The sequence below is a fragment of the Rutilus rutilus genome (genome assembly GCF_951802725.1).
Source record: "Rutilus rutilus genome assembly, chromosome: 16".
Lineage (NCBI taxonomy): Eukaryota > Metazoa > Chordata > Actinopteri > Cypriniformes > Leuciscidae > Rutilus > Rutilus rutilus.
In genome coordinates this window covers 30,011,717-30,025,398 of record NC_140224.1, presented here as the reverse complement: position 1 = coordinate 30,025,398, position 13,682 = coordinate 30,011,717, and positions in this window count along the sequence as shown.

The window sequence follows — 13,682 nt, the reverse complement described above, 5'->3', positions numbered from 1 at the left end:
ATATTTATGTCAGCAGCTACTGCTAAATTAGTCTCTGGTCAACATTAGCTGAATGTATGTGCTGACTGAACATGTGTTGCATTGAAAAAGTATATCTTAAAGTGTCCAATACTCATTTAAGGGCTTTAAAAATCACACCTAAAGTCTGCATGAGATGAAAATATTCGCTCGGTATAGCTTACCTTCTAAATGCATATTATTGATTCATATTCAATCGATTATTGAAAAGTCATATGTCTAACCAAAATGTGTTACAAATTTGAAGTTGATATCACAAAAATAGAACCAATTAAAAGGTTTTAAAGTATACCCACTGGGACTCTGACAGTTAGGCTAATTTATGGCAAATAAAATCTGAACAATAACCAAAATTTGTTGTGAAACAAACCACATAACTTCTGAGGTATACAAACTACTTTTTCTGAATTTTAAATACCTTTTTTATTGATTTGTTGACAAATCAGTAGCAATTCACTGTAAAAAAAAAACAAATGCTGCCTTTAATTTTTTAAGTACAATCACCTTGGATGTTTAAGTAATTGACCTATGGCTAAGCCACGCCCCCAAACGCGATGAGCCAATCATAGTGCGCATAGCTAACCCAATACACTCGGACATTCGCTGCTTCCACGTCCATTGAAATGCATTGCAGTCAGTGCTAGTCAGTTTTCATTCGTTTTTATATGTTTTTTCTTGTCATTTTTGCTTTTAAACAGTGTGTGTGTGTGTGTGTGTGTGTGTGTGTGTGTGTGTGTGTGTGTGTGTGTGTGTGTGTGTGTGTGTGTGTGTGTGTGTGTGTGTGTGTGTGTGATTTTGGTTGGGTGACAGTTGTAGGTTACAGTTTGACAAGAGTTTAGTTTGACAAAAGCACAATGTTGTGTTTTACACAAATATAAGTAGGCTAAACACTCTGCAGTTTTAATGATGTCCTGTATGAACAAAATGGAGTATGTTTTTATGTTTCCACTGTTCAATGGCGCCCGCGCCTCTCTCTCTCTGACACACACACACACACACATTCCAGCATTGCAATCTTGACATCGCTGCGTTCACACCAAACGCGAATAGAGCGTCAAATTCGCGCGTATCGCGTCTAGTTCGACACTTGAACATTTTGAATCCATTCGCGCGTTCAAAGCGAATAGGATATGGAAAGCCACTAGGGCCAAATACACGTGAATTTGTGAAATACGCGTTAATATTCACGTGTATTTGGCCCTAGTGGCTTGCCATAATAGGACGCGCGTATAAAGCGAGCGTTTGAAGCGAAATAGCACCAAACTATAACGTTTACACTGTGAACTGTATCTTTGTCTGGAGCTGAAGCTTATCGACCTTCTCAACAATACAATTATTAATTTAACCCTCCAATGCATATTTAAGGCCCCTTTGGTGACTTCGAGATGATATATAATCTTTCTGTCTCCAAAAATCATCAATTGCCTCCTGTGAAATGTCTCCTACTGTGACAGCTGCCATAGCGCCTGTTACCCAATGTTGACTGTTTGTCCGAGTGAGTGGAGGGGGCGTGGCTTAGCCATAGTTCAATTTCAACTTAAAATACATTAAACTGACTTTAAAAAATAAGTTGAATCATATATAACTTATTAAAAAGTTGAAAATTGCTTATCTTATGTTGATGAGTCAAAGCTTTTACAGTGAAAGAACAAAATAAAAAAGAAACATTATGTGCCCTATAAATCAGATTATTTGTCTCTGGAAAGAAGTGCCTCGAACCGATTTTAGAGAGAATACCGAAATTCCCACAAGAGTTGACTGGCTTTGGTCTTAATTGGACCGTTCTCATGACTCCTATGTATTGTTTGTCTTGTTAACCTTTCGGGATCCCTGCTGGGATTCAATTTGTTGTACCTTGTCAGTCGTGACTTTTCATTACACACAACAGCCTCACAACACAGAAAGCTGCTGCACAATTATTAGCAGTTACTTCATTAGCTTACACTCTAAATCATGACTTTATAAAAAAAGTGCTTTCCCAGAAAAGTCAATGTCTTTTTTATATAGTTCAATATATTTGCAAAAGAGATATATACATCAATAGCACTATCCATGTTCATTTCATTCTGCTGTTGGACAAGATAGAAAAGCAGCACAGCCTGTCACAAAGGTGTCATTCTGTGACCGTCTCAGTGAGCCTGTTAGGAAAAGAGAGGAACAGTGACGTCTTTGTGTGAGCTGGACAAAGCTGGACCTGTGTGAAAGCAGGTTAATGTTCCTCTACAGGTTTGGAAGCCAAGGACATCTGAAGGACCCTCACACACACTCATCCAAACCCGCCTTTGGATTCTGCTCTCGCTCTCTAACACCTCCAGTGAGAGACACAATGCAAACACGCAACAAAACCCTAAACAAAGCAAGTAAAAAACTCCCAACATGCAGTATTTGAACAAAAGGCAGTACAAAAAGATCCAATTCATAAGAAAATATCTCAGTATAACAGAGGTGTGTGCTGTATAACGGTCCTACTGTGTGTTCAAGTGGGGTGTGGAGAGCTATAAATAACACACTTACACACACAATTGTGCAGACAATTTTCAACTTCTTAGAATTGCTTAAGAACTGTTGACACATGTGACGTGTGTGTGGGTGGCAGAGAAAGCGTAATGACTAGGCAGTGAAACAGGACGCCATGCACAAGAAAGAGAGTCCCAGAGGATTCCAGGTGTTTGTCCAGTGTGCTGTCTTATATCAGCAAGTGAATTAGTCCTAAAAGAGTAAAGGACAGAACTTTGTTAATAAAGATGATAAAAACAGACGCGCGCACAAGCTGAGCTGGACTATAGTTCCACGATGTTTACTTTATCTTTCATGACATCATCGCTTTGAGTACTACTTACGGATAACAAATGGTGCCGTTTGTGTTCTTATATTGTGTACTTGTGTATTGTGAATGCCTGAATGACATTCACTTAAATTTATTTGACAGATTTAACTCTGTTTAACTCCTGTTACTGTAATGTATACCGAAAATGTAATTTCTTAAGAATATTTATGTAGTTATAGTTGTTGAAATGAAAATATGATAATACTCCTTCCGTTTATATATAATGGTATATATATGTGTGTGTGTGTGTGTGTGTGTGTGTGTGTAAACAATTACATGAATGGTGTTCTTGTGCCAAGAACAATATTTTCATATAAAAAATTAATATGAACCAATATGAGGTTATTAACATTTTACAGGTTTTTTTACAATCGTAGGGCATACACCTTTTCAAAACTTCACCCAGTTCTCCTAACCAACTTTCAGCTCGGCACAGCATGTTCATTTCACATTCAAAATGTACTAAAACTACCAAAACGCTTCATACATGTCTCAAATCAAGCCATTATTTCATTACACTAAAGGTTGTCAGCCAAAAAACGTACTCGGTTACTAACGTAACCTCTGTTCTCTCTAGAGAGGGAACGAGTATTGCGTAAGCTAGCTTACGCTGCGGGAAAGTCTCCTTTCTCGAGATACTGAAGCCAAAAATTATCCTTAATTTTTTAAATCTTGTCAACGCAGTGCGGCAGCCTGCAGACCTAGGGCAGGCGAATCGCGTGCCCATTGGCTGCTCTGCGGCAACTGCAGCAGCCTATGGCTGAGCCTTGCGCGTGACGTCACGTCCAATGAGCGCGCTTGGCGCGCTTGATGCGTCACAGCCCGTCATTAGGGGTGTGGCTTAGCGTATATAGGCAAGGTACAGAGGCTGCTTCGCTGGTTTCTGTCGCATGAAGCGAAATGAGCTCGTGGCGAGAGCACGGCGGGTTACGCAATACTCGTTCCCTCTCTAGAGAGAACAGAGGTTACGTTAGTAACCGAGTACGTTCTCTTACGAGAGGTTCTCTCGTATTGCGTAAGCTAGCTTACGCTGCGGGAACACCCTTGTCAACGCCGTGCGCGCGCCCAGCATCCTGAATGAATCCCATGGGGAGCCCAGGGAACGCGAAGTGGAGCTGGGCGGCCAAGATACCACAGTACACAAGCACATAATATGGGGCAGGGAGCGGCACAGCCGGTCCAACTGACACTTTCCACATAGTGCAGCTCAACCAGTAGAGCTAAATCAGCAACATAGCCCGCGCACAGACAGTGGGCTGGCTACGCGAGACTTAGGCTGATAACACTTTGGCCTGCAAAGCGGGAACTTCCAGGTTGTAAAACCTAACAAATGTGGAAGGGGAGGCCCAGCCTGCCGCTGCACAAATGTCATGAATGGGAATCCCACTGGACCACACCCACGATGAGGCCATGCCTCTGGTGGAGTGCGCCCGAATGCCCAAAGGGCACTGCAGGTTTTTAGATGCGTAAGCAGCTGCGATAGCGTCAACTATACATCTGGATAGGGTGTGTTTCGAGGCGGCGAGACCCTTGGTGCGCCCACCAAACGAAACAAAGAGCTGCTCTGAACGCCTGAAGGCGGCGGAGCGTGAAATATAGCTTCTCAGCGCCCTGACTGGGCAGAGGAGATTACTATCTGCCTCGCAGCCAGCATTCGGCCGGGCTGAAAGGGAAATGACCTGCGCTCTGAAGGGAGTGCCCAAAATTTTGGGGACATACCCATGCCTCGGTCTGAGAATAACTTTAGAGTCATTGGGTCCGAACTCGAGGCACGCAGCGTTAGTGGATAACGCGTGAAGGTCTCCCACACGTTTTACTGAAGACAGTGCTATCAGAAAAACGGTTTTGAGCGTGAGGCATTTCATATCCACAGTTTCCAGGGGTTCAAAGGGATGTGCTTTCAGGGCGTCTAAGACCAGTGAAAAATCCCACATAGGAACCGAAGGGGGTCGCTAGGTTCATCCTTCTCGCTCCTCTAAGGAAGCGGATGACAAACTCGTTCCTTCCTAATGCGCGGCCCGGCTCTGAGACAGAGAGCGCTGAAAAGGCCGCGACATAGACTTTGAGCGTGGAGGAGGACCTGCCCGCGTCCAGTAGCTCTTGAAGGAAGCACAATACTTGCGAGACCCCACATGTCTGTGGATCGAGCCCTCTGGCAGTGCACCATTTGTTAAACACCGACCATTTAGACGTGTAGAGCCGCCTCGTGGAGGGAGCTCTAGATTGTATGATCGTGTTTATCACCCCTTCTGGTAAATCACTATGAAGAGCACTGTGTGGCGCGCTTTCCTGGCTCTCTCGATGACCTGAGGCAGCAGAGAGACCGGGGGAGAAGCATATAGCGGGCCGCTGGGCCACGTCTGGGCCAGCGCGTCCTCGCTCTTAAAAAGAATACTGGGCAGTGTGCGTTGTCTTTTGACGCAAAGAGGTCGACTTTCGCTCTGCCAAAGCGGCGCCACAGCGACTGGACTGTTTGGAGGTGTAGAGACCACTCCCCAGGGGAACGTTGTCCCTGGACAGTCTGTCGGGGCCCTCGTTCAGATGGCCAGGCACATGCGATGCTCTCAGAGAGCGCCGAGAGTGCTGAGCCCATACGAGGAGGCGTTCCGTCAGGGCGCAGAGCTTTTTTTTTTTTTTTTTTGATCTGACACCGCCCTGGTGGTTCACATAGGCCACTACTGATGTGTTGTCCGTGCGGACTAGAACATGGTGACCATGGAGGAATAGGAGGAAGTGCATGAGCGCTTTCTCGACCGCGAGCATCTCTAGACAGTTTATGTGTAGGAGATTCTCCTGGTCTGACCAGCGGCCATAGACCGGTCTGCCTTCGAAGAGCGCTCCCCAACCTAGGTTGGACGCGTCTGTTGAGACAACTTTCCGGTGTGAAATCACTCCCATAATCACTCCAGTGTGATACCATTCAGCTGCTAGCCAGGGCTGCAGGGCTGAGACACAGCCCTGAGTCACTCTGATTAGCGAGCCACCGGTCGCCCAGGCTCGATGGGATACGCGTGCTCTTAGCCAGCGTTGAAGCGGGCGCATGCGCAGTAAACCCAACTGAAGCACTGCTGCAGCTGAGGCCATATGCCCCAGGATGCGCTGAAATGCTTTCAGAGGAACCCGATTGCCTTCTATGAAGGATGCGGCGAGGCGCCGGATGCGGCGCGCGCGCTGCTCCGACAATCTGGCCGTCATCGCCACCGAGTCCAGTTCTATTCCGAGAAAGGAAATTGACTGACGGGGCGAGAGCGAGCTCTTGGTCCAATTGACCGCTAGACCCAGACCTTCCAGATGGCTGAGAAGCGCTGTTCAGTGAGACACAAGTTCTGTCTCTGACTGCGCTATAACAAGCCAGTCGTCCAGATAGTTCAGAATTCGCATTCCCTGACTTTTCAGGGGCGCGAGAGCCGTGTCCATGCATTTCGTAAATGTACGGTGTGCTAAAGACAGGCCGAACGGCAGGACTGCGTATTGATAAGCTCGACCGTCGAAGGCGAATCTCAAGAATGGCCTGTGACGGGGGGTTATCTGGATCTGGAAATACGCGTCTTTCAGATCGAGAGAGATAAACCAGTCTCCTGGGCGGATCTGCGCAAGGATCTGTCTGGTTGTAATCATCCTGAACGGCCGTCTCATGAGAGCCGTGTTCAGATGTCTCAGATCTAAAATAGGTCTTAAAGCTCCGTCCTTCTTGGGAACGAGGAAGTAACGGCTGTAAAAAGCCTGACTCGCTCAAGGAAGGATGAACCTGTTCTATGGCCCCTTTGCGCAGCAGCTTCGCTATTTCTGCTCGAAGCAGATGCGCTGCTTCTAAACCGACTTTCGTCTCCGTCTGCATCAGTAGCTCGGTCCTGAAGGATGGAGCGCGTTTTGCTGTCAAACACCCCTGGCGCGAGAGCGGCGTGGGGGATATAGTGTCTGAAAGTGAGTGCGCGTGCTCGTGAGCGGGCGCAGGGTTTACACTTATAACACGGCCAGTGTTTTGGAAGCTTTAGAGGGTCTGTAACCCGGGGTAACCGTATGGCAGAGCGAGCAGCGAGTAGGTGTGAGCACAGAGTTGTGGGCACATTTACTACACTTAATACTCGAGCGGCGTGTTTCCGCTTTATGAGAGCGCTCTGAGCGCATTACCGTGGGAACCATGTTGTGTGAAGCAGTGAACACATGGGAGTGGGCACATTTTCTATACTTAATATCCCCTCGGCCTGAGCCGTTGCAACTCGAGCAGCGGGTAGGTGTGATCACAGAGTTGTGGGCACATTTACTACACTTAATACTCGAGCGGTGAGTGTCCGCCTATGAGAGAGCGCTCTGAGCGCGTAACCATGGGGACCGTGTTTGTGCGAAGCAGTGAGCACATGGGAGTGGGCACATTTCTACACTTATGACACCCTGAGTGTTTCGGGGCTTTAGAGGGTCTGTAACCCGAGGTAACTGGATGGCAGAGCGAGCAGCGGGTATGTGTGAGCACAGAGTTGTGGGCACATTTACTACACTTAATACTCGAGCGGCGCGTGTCCGCTTTAAGAGAGAGAGCGCTCTGAGCGCGTTACCATGGGGACCGTGTTTGTGTGAAGCAGTGAGCACATGAGAGTGGGCACATTTTCTACACTTATCTTCGGCTAGAGCTGGAATGTAGTGAGCTTTAGAGGATCTGCAACCCGGGGTAACTGAGTGGCAGAGCGGGCAACGGGTAGGTGTGAGCACAGAGTTGTGGGCACATTTCCTACACTTAGTACTCAAGCGGCGTGTGACCGCTTTAAGAGAGTGCGCTCTGTGGACGTTACCGAGGAGACCGTGTTTGTGTGTAGCAGTGAGCACGTGGGAGTGGGCACATTTTCTACACGTATAACACCATCGGTGTAATAGGAAACTGATAGAGCGAGAAGCTTTGATGGCTCATAAGTTTAGACGCTCATAAATACTCAAGCACCATCCTGCGGGATACGGGTTCGCTTTCTGTATGTGAGAAAGCTGGCCGCGAGCTCGGAGAAGCCAGCAGAAAAAAAATATTTATCTGCCGCCAGAGCAGGATTCGAACACGGGACTCCCGTGTGGAAATCCAATGCTCTGCCACTGAGCCACAGGAGCACACATAAACTTTTAGTTAGTGCGAGCATATGACCGAGCGATGTTTCGTTTCGGCGTTTGTTTGCAGACGCGCGCGTGTAATAAAACAGGCTCGTTACTGCAGTATAGTATTTCCAGCCGCCTGAACTTGGAGGGGACTGAGAATATACGAGGACGAGAACACTCTCTCTTCCTCTTATCGCCGGTGCTCGTGACGTCCGCTCTGATGTCCCTTGAGAACGGCGCAGTTGCGCGGCTCGAACAAGGGAGAGAGAGCGGGAAGATGTCATCATGTGCTATGACATCGTATGTTTGCAGGCGTGCGTGTAATAAAACAGGCTCGTTTACTGCAATATTGATATTTCTAGTCGCCTGAGCTTAGGAGGGGACTGAGAAATGTGTGAGAAACGGAGGTGGCCGGAGAGTGACGCGCGCGACCGAGACGCGGGGTAGCTTTCTTATAACGTAAAGGAAGCCAGCCCGTGACCGTCTACTCCTGACATCCCTTGTGAGCGGCGCGTTTGCGCGGCTCGAACAGAGGGGGAGAGCGCAGGGAGGGGCGTGCGTCGTCCGGGGGGTAGCTTTCTTGTAACGTAAAGGAAGCTATAGCCCGAGACCGTCCGTTTCTGACATCCCTTGTGAGCGGCGCCGTTTGCGCGGCTTGACAGAGGGGAGAAGCAGCTGTCTAAGAAAACAGCGCTGTCTGCTTCATCCCCTGAGGCGACGGCAGTGCGGGCGAACCGGCCGCTGCGCGTCGGGAGGTGGGGAGAAGGAAATAGCGAGGCTCGCGGGAGGGGCTCCGGCGAGCGCTCAGCTGTCATAGAAGCCCAGGCAGAGAGCGCACACCACGTGGCGGTCTCTGTCGCTGAGCGCGGCTCTGAACGAGCCACAGGATGAGCGAGGCATTTGCAACAACGCCTCGCGCTCTTTTAGATGCAAGTGTGTCGCGGCGGACACACAAAACACACAACACAGAGCAAGGAAAGGATATATATGCCGGATGGCGCAGCAGGCAGGGAAGGCTGAAGGCGGCGAGCGGCCGGCGTCCTCAGGCTGAATCCTCGGCGTGCTGGTCGCTTGATTCGACGGCGGCTTCCTCGGAGATCAGCGATGCGAAGAGCTTCGCTGAAGAGACAGAAATCAGCGAAGCAGCCTCTGTACCTTGCCTATATACGCTAAGCCACACCCCTAATGACGGGCTGTGACGCATCAATGGACTCATTGGTCACGTCCCTCATTGGACGTGACGTCACGCGCAAGGCTCAGCCATAGGCTGCTGCAGTTGCCGCAGAGCAGCCAATGGGCACGCGATTCGCCTGCCCTAGGTCTGCAGGCTGCCGCACTGCGTTGACAAGATTTAAAAAATTAAGGATAATTTTTGGCTTCAGTATCTCGAGAAAGGAGACTTTCCCGCAGCGTAAGCTAGCTTACGCAATACGAGAGAACCTCTCGTAAGAGAACACACTTTGTCACCCATACAAATGACCTAAAAACACTAACAGGTAGCAATATACAATGTTTTCTTCTGTAAAACAAGGGCACCTGTTTAGAATGCACTGTCATTTATGTCACTGGAGTGAATCAGACATGATGCAGTATGCTTCAATATATTTTATGAGGGTTTGTTTTGTCACTCAGTAATTCCAAAATACAAGAACTTGTATACACATCATCCACCGATACAGCAATGCTAATCTACTCGGTCTTATGTCACATTTTATGTCATCTTATCTACATTTAGTAAAGAATCTTCTGGCATGCCCATTATCCAGCCCTGGCAATCTCCTGCTGATATGTCCAGGCATCCAGCATTCATTGCGTCCAGGAGGGACATTTGATCACGTGGATGGCAGTCATAAACCTTCCACCTCCACGAAGAAAAGAATTCCTCTATGGCGTTGAGGAATGGAGAGTAAGGTGGGAGGAAATGTGACACCATCCTGGGATGGGCAGCAAACCACTCAGTGTTTGCACGGGAGTGGTGAAATGTCACAGTGTCCCATACAATTATAAATGTTGGCTGATTTCTGCTCACTGCATCTCTTTCCTCACCTAGCACAGCCGTTCCATAGAGGTCATGCAGGAACGCAAGGAGACGCCCAATTAGAGGTTTGTGTAACAGCGGTCCACCAGTGGATATTGCTGCACACATTGGGATGTTGACACCCCTCTGACCCGGGACATCCACTGTGGCTCTCTTCCCAATCACGTTCCTTCCTCGTTGCCATGTTTTGGCCAAGTTGAAACCAGCCTCATTCACAAAGATGAATATGTGGGGTGTTTGCCTGCCTCCAATCTCCATGACTCTCTAAAATAATCCACAAGGCAACATAACAGTTAGGCTATTACAGAAGCATAAATTATACCTAAAAAATGCGTCTTTGTGTGTGTATTTGGAAAAGTAACACTGTCTCCCAGCTAGCAAAAAGTCGTCTATTAGACGTTGAATAGACGTAAATCTTTAACGTCTAATTACGACTTTTCAACGTTGAAAACAGGTCGATTTTCAACGTCTTGATGGAATATGTAAAGCTCTTTAAATTTATTTGAGATAATAATGAACATGGTTTGGTAGTTTGTTTTTCTCCGTTATTTTAGCATGTATAACCAACGCTATCTCACGACCAATTCGTACGAATTCGTACGAATGATAAAAAGTTGGCTAATTCGTACTAATTCGTAAGACCTCACTCATACGAATTTGTACGATTTGTCTAAACCCACGTGATGGGTAGGTTTAGGGCAGGGGCGGGGGCGGGGTCAGGGGTAGGTCATTCGTATGAATTCATACGAATTGGCCAATTCGTAAAATATGTACGATTTTGCAAAAATACGAGTCAGGTCGTATGAATTCGTACGAATCAGCCACCTCGTAGAATTTTAGTTTTCCCGTGAGATCGGGCTGTCTTAGATTATCAGTTGAAAACATGTGGTATCTTCGATGCAGTTGAAAACACGTAGTCAAACAGTCCGGCCAAAACTACTTAGTTGAAATCACGTCAAAAACCAGTCCAAGGCGGACCGACTTATTACCAAATTTCAACGTTGAAAGACGGTAATTGTTTACTTGGCTGCCAACACTCTGTCTCGAATGTCTGAGAGTTTTTGGCCATTGTTTCTGACCATATCAGCGATTGCAGTTTCCTCCACATCAGTGAACATCCTACCTCTCCCACATGTGTGAGGTAACCGTTGAGTCCTAAGCAGAAATGCAAAAGCAATTACACACAAGTAGGTTTGGAGGCTTTGTTCTATTTACTTCTTTACTGTAATGCGCAGCTCAGTCAGATTACCTGTTGGTTTGCCGAAAAACTCTAACAATAGATGCCATTGATAAGCGTTGCAGATTTGGCTGCGCTCTCAGACCAGCCTGATTTATTACATGATCAATTACAGTAGCTCCGATCTCATCTGAGAGCTCTTGATCTTCCTCTTAGTCTTCTTCAACCACGCATAAGTATTCTTCTCCCTCTCCCAGCCACTCTTCTTCCTCTTTCAGCCTTCGTCTCTGGCTTCATCTTCTTCTCTATCTCTGGCTGGGTCCGTGTTTACATCACAATACAAAACTATTCTGAGGTTGGCTCCATGAAATTGAAAGAGTAACACCTGTGTAGGTGTTCATCTACAATGGGAATCAGCTGTGGTTGGTCCAATTATTTCATTTTTAGATTCAAAATATATTTCATTACAATATTACCGTGTAAATGTAGTGTTGTTTTGAACTTAAGTTTTGAAAACAGTATGTATGCATGTGCAAATTGACCTGTTGGTACACAGAGTTTTGGCGGTTGTTGTGTGGAAGTGAGAAAAGAATTCATGTAATTTGAAAGATGTAGTAATTGAATGCATTTTGTGCCAAAGCAATGATAAATTATCAACAGTTTAGCCCACACATAGACTTCTGTTGTGCTCACTGTGGGAAGAGTTATGAAAAAGTGACCTAAGTATGTGTCTAGCGATTGTAAAAAAAAAAAAAAACTGTAATACAGAGCACACTTTTACACAATTAAATACCTGACAATAATGCAGAATTTTTGTTCTCATGGCTGTTTCTAGCACAGGCAGTTACACAGAGCAGGAAGGCATTACTGAGGGTCAGGAATGTGCAGACCTTGGCAGAAAATATGCCAGGGGCTTATTGTGCTGCAAAGAGCATTTCTGTCGCTGGGATTAATGTATTTAAAATGTCCCAGTCTGATTCGGGTCTAAATGAAAGAGACGCTTTTATGCATTTGTGTGTGTGACGCTCTGTTAGGTAAATCTTCTAATGCCTTGTTTTCACATTTGTCTGAGTTTGAAACATGTCCAACGTATTTGCCCGTAGGTAGAATCGAATGTGTGTGTGGCCTGGTAAACCCTACATAATGGGAACAAAATGTCCCTACAAAGATGGTGATATCCAAAATCCTTGTCCTTGTGAGGAAATTTTTTGGTCCCCGGCATGTGGAAAACAGCTTATAAATCATACTAAGTGATGTTTTTGAAAATGTAAAAATGCAGAGTTTTCTGTGATGAGTGGGTCTATGGAAAGTCGCCTCAAAGCATGAAAACCCAATGTGTGTGTGTGGACCAGTTTGAGTTTTAGACCATTGGAGTGAGGACCAAGAGAGTAAAGTAAGGACATTTTGGCCGGTCCTCACTTTCTGAGACCCCTTTAAAGCCCTGTTTGAGGGTCAAGACTTGGTTTTAGGGATAAGGTTATAATGAGGTTAAGGGTAGGTTTAGGGTCAGGGTTCGGGTTAGGCACTTAGTTGTGATGGGTAAGGTTAGGGTAAGTGGCTAGAGATTGCATTGTGTCAATGAATGTCCTCATAAAGATAGATGTACAAGAATGTGTGTGTGTGTGTGTGTGTGTGTGTGTGTGTGTGTGTGTGTGTGTGTGTGTGTGTGTGTGTGTGTGTGTGTGTGTGTGTGTGTGTGTGTGTGCGAGTGCACGTAAATGCTCGGTTATTTATTCAAATATGTGTGTGAAAGCATGTTCAAGGACCTTTCCTCTTCTCGAACTCAGGACATGCTCGCATGCCATGCATGGTTACTGATTCATACAGTCAGAGGAGCCATCACAAGTGTTCTGTCCAGACAGTAGCTCATCGCTTCCAAAATATCATTACTGTTTTACATACTGATATGATATCCATTGCCCATAAAAGGGCAAGAATAAATGTCACATGCAAATATATCTCTGTTTTCAACTATTTACTTGATGTAAAACATTTCAGAAACTTTTGAATTGAATGATTCAGTGATTTTATAATTTATTATGGATCTTTTAGCTGCTTTAAGGGATAGTTACACAAAAATGAAAGTTGTGTCATCATTTACCCTCATGTCGTTCCCCGTATGACATTCTTTCATCTGTGCATGGAACATATATATATCCCTATATAATTCTGTAATTATCTGTATGGAATGACTAACAGTGTATAATAAGATCTTCCAACATAGACACACCTAAAAATGTTATATTCAAGCCACTCCAATCTCTGTTCTGATAATGTTGTGTATCAGACATTTTTCAGACCCCAGATTGCATACCTGTCTCCTTGCTAACGGTGTCACTGAGGACAGGCGTGTGTATGTTATATGACATAATAGTATTGCACAATTTTTAAGTTTAACTTGTCAGGCCAGTTGCCTTAACGAATATTTTTGATATCAGTGTGTTCCCACCTAACAAAACATGAGTAAACTTGTCTTATGAACAAGGAAATTCCACCCTTTTAGGGTAAAATATTCTCAGCCGATCATTTGAAAGGCATGCCTTGTT